Genomic DNA, 4,154 nt, shown 5'->3' with positions numbered 1-4,154 from the left:
GAGTCAAAGATCATTTCTTGATTGGCTGAGATATGCATTTCAATAGCACTTGCCCCTGACTATAAAAGCCGACATCATCATAATCTTGGACGCCATAGGAGCTTTCCCTTTTACCTCCAGAGTACGACGTGGCCAGTTAGCTTTTACAGTGCACTGTGCTGTGGTAGGTGGGTACAGTGAACTCCTGTCCCACAGGGGAAAGAATGCCCAGAATATTAACAGATAAAGAGAGTTTTAAGGTCACAAAAGGAGATGTTTGTTCTGTGGTTTCATGTTGAGGTCAGATGAATTGAAGGTACTTTTTACATGGTTTTCACAAGGATTCACACAACAGAAAAGAGAAAAGCAGGAGCCAGATCTCAAACAAAATGATAGGTCTTTACCCCATCAGAAGACTGGATGATGGCTCCATTGCTTTATGGGTTTTATTACTGAAATTCAAAGCAAACTCCAGGGAAATGAATAGTAATAAAAAGAGTACTGTTCATGGAAATGTGAATATGTAGAGAATATTGGAACTAGAAGGAATGTCTTCATGAGCATTATTGTTAGCCAGCACATCTTCCTCCATGGTCAGGTGGATAAAATATACAACTGTGGTATTCAAGATTCTCTACATGAACAGGAAACATAGAATGAATCTCAACATGTACTTAAAAAGTGGGCTTATTAGAATGTCTCACAAGATGTGTTTCAGATTGTCTAAAAATACCTACTTATAAATGACAATTGAAGAATCCGGTAGATTGCTTTTCAGCCTTTTCCCAAAGATCAAGTGAAGAATCCAGTAGTTGTTCAGCCGATGAGGTTTGATGTCTCAGCTGCTTTTAAGTATTCACCAAAATTTCAAAGAAGTAGTCTCTAGTACTAGTAAAGGAATGAGCTTGGTAGCCAGAGCAAGGTGACAAAAAAGAGACTTTTCTACTTCAATATACTTTCTATGTAATTGCTGCTACCAGAAGGTGAGAAGGTTAAAGTTAGATCATAGTCTTGTTTGATTCAGATTTTCTTGTTTTGGTGATTTCAAGACAGGATTTTTCTGTGTAGGTGTGGAACTCGTTCGGTAGGCCAGACTGGTCTCAAACTCAAAAAATCCCAGTGCCTTTTGTTGTGACCAGATTATGACCCCCAGAGAGATAGACCACCAGAGAGGCCCAGACTATAATAAGCAAGGTTTAGTCAGCATAATATAAGCATGTTTGGAACTCATCTCCATCCCCTTACAGCAAGGTAGAGAGGAGTTGTATCTCCTCTGTGGGGTAAGGTTTTAAAGGCATAACTACAAAGAGAATCTTTGATGCTGCTTTGGCATGGGTACAAGGAGTTTTGCTCCCTCCCATTCTGTTATGTCAGCTTTCTCCTTGTTCTTAGAGCAAGGAAACTGTTCTTGCGTTAGGCCATCTTTAACAGCCTGTACCAGGTGGATGGCTGGGCTGACCTAAGTGACCTTCTGCTTGAAATCTTGCAGGTGGGAGAGGGGAAGGTCACTATCTTCCTGAGAAAACATTCTGCTAGGAAATTTCTTCTCACCCTTTGATAATAAGGGATGAGGGTACCACACCTCTTGCTCCTGAGTCATGGTGTTAAAAGTGTACATGGCCACCAAGCAGCTAAAGGTGGGACCAATTATCTCAAACTATCCAGATTAATGGAAGAGTTTCCCGTTTCAAAACCTTTAAGTAGGCTTGTGATTTGGTGATGAGTTCCCAGAAAGGCAACGTGGCTCGCTCCAGGCCTCAGAAACACCAGAATATGTTCACCTTCAAAAATGACAAGTTTGATAAGTGTGCTCAGACCAAGAAAATTAATGCAAAACTTCATGATGGAGTATGTCAGCGATGCAAAGAAGTTCTCGAGTGGCGTGTAAAATACAGCAAATACAAACCACTGTCAAAGCCTAAGAAGTGTGTTAAATGTTTACAGACGACAGTAAAGGACTCTTATCACATAATATGTAGACCATGTGCCTGTGAGCTTTAAGTTTGAGCAAAATGTGGAACGAAAGAAGACATTGTTATTCCCTTTAATAAAGAACCAGAAATTTCAGAAAATACTGAAAATCAAGGTTCTACCTGTAGACGAAGCTGCAGAGGGGAGGAAGACAGTGACGAGGATTTAGACACTGGCACTGACTCAGATGGGGAAGATGGGGACTCTTAGGTGACCTGACAGCACCGAGGCGACTGCAGAGGGTTGGCAGACACAGAGACATCCAATGTGGAAGTCCGAAAAGGCTGTCCAAAACAGGCAGAGCTGACGCATGAGCAGTATAAATTATTTATAACATTCGAATAACAGAAACTTTCAGGTTTTCACAATAAAACTTGAGCTGCATATACAGAATATTCATGGAAACTTCCTGTGGTCTGTTGTACAATCTATGGAAATTGTTTAGAAAAGCATATTATCTAATGTCAAACTATCCGGTGTTGAGAATTGCTGGTTGTACAGAACTATCTCTTGGAAAATTAAGATGATTAACTCATAGTGAGTACATTTTTATAACCTGACCTCACGTGTGTAACTTCCTTAGCAAAAGTCCCCTCATATCTTACAAAGCAAAACCATTTATTTTTATACACAAACGCACATAAAATCAGGTATAGTGATCTTCCTTCAAAATATTTTTATATATGCCATTCCATTGTTTTTACCTTTTCCAGTTTGGAAATACATACTCAGAAAAAATGTGTGGAGTATATAATTAATAACTGGAAGGAAACTAGCCTTCATACTCAATGGAGATACTCGCAGTGTCAGAAGCTCCAGTGATGCTCTTCCATGTAAGCTATTACATTGCTCTGAATTCTCACTTTGCTGCCAGTGGTTCTACTTGTGGACAGTGTAGGTTAGCTTTGTGTGATTGCTGAATGTGTGTGTATGCTTAAAATCCAAAAGCTATAGAAAGGTGGTGAGGCAATACAATGAACTTTTCGACATTCTGTTCATCGATTCTCAATTTTAATGTTTTATTATGCTTTCTTTGTGTCTTAATCTCCACATATGTATATATGACATGTATGTATGTGTATATATGTGCATATATATTTTCTGAACCATTGAAATAAATGTGAAACCCTGGCTTTAAAACAAAAACAAAAAACAAAACCTTTAAGAAAAATCTCTTTCAGGTATAATTAATTCATTGTGTATTAGTTAATTCCAGAGGTAGTCAGTTGGACTACCAAAAATAGCCATTATAACAGCCAAGACAAAAGAAATGAGAAAAAATTATTGCTTGCAGGAGGCACAAAGTGCCCTGGAGTTATTTTCAAAATAGTGTTTTTCCTCAACAAAGGAAGAATGGGGATTTTACTTAGGATGTCTGAACATGCTCATGTAATATTCTCCCTTTCCTTAAGCATGATAAAATAACAAATCCACTAGTGAACATGATTACAATGTAAAAACAGATATTTAGGGACATTCTTACCACAAAGTCTTGTATGAACATATTTAAATTAGACAAATGATGGAAAGAAATGTCTCTGGCATGTTCATATTTTACCATAAGGTTTTACTTGAAAATCAAGTAGATGACACTGTGAAAAGCTGATTGTCAATCTTGATGTTTGATCTAAAAGATAACTGTACCAACACCATATATCTCACAGACACAAAAGATAGAGAACACAAAACCAGAAAACTTCAAGGAAAAGTCACCTAACAGCCCTCTATACAGTGTTCCTGGATGAACGGTTATGATGATCTCTGTTACTCTCAGAGCAAAGCTGCTTTTGCTCTGAGCAGGGTAGCAAGGCAGAAGGCCACAGCTGCTTCCAAGAAACGTAAGAAGGAGCCCATTTTAACTAGCCCTGGCTTGCTGTCTGTCTTAGGGTCAGGACATCACTGTAGAGAATTTCAATCTTTCTTTTTTCTAACTTTAAAAATCTTTAGATATATAGTATTTTGCTTGCATGTGCCTATGCACAGTACCTACAGAGGGCAGAAGAAGGGATGAGATACCTGAGACTTGAATCAGAACAAATGGTGAGCTAGCATGCAGGGGCTAGGAATGGAATCAGGGTCCTCTGTGAAAACAGCCAGTGCTCTAATTGCTGGGCCATCTATCTAGCCCCTCTTTTTAATTTATAATTAATCTTTAAAAATTGTTAATCAAAGACAATACATCATTTTTTATCTCTTTATTCCAT

General features: G+C 38.4%; 1 pseudogene; it reads left to right on the top strand.

Annotated features, from left to right (window-relative positions):
• The first annotated feature begins 1,698 nt into the window (after positions 1-1,698).
• LOC130866981 (uncharacterized protein C9orf85 homolog) lies at positions 1,699-2,160 on the top strand (annotated as a pseudogene).
• The last annotated feature ends 1,994 nt before the right edge of the window (positions 2,161-4,154 follow it).

This window comes from Chionomys nivalis, chromosome 26, assembly GCF_950005125.1.
Source record: "Chionomys nivalis chromosome 26, mChiNiv1.1, whole genome shotgun sequence".
Lineage (NCBI taxonomy): Eukaryota > Metazoa > Chordata > Mammalia > Rodentia > Cricetidae > Chionomys > Chionomys nivalis.
Note: the sequence above shows the minus strand (reverse complement) of the source record. Positions and strands in the feature narration are given on the sequence as shown.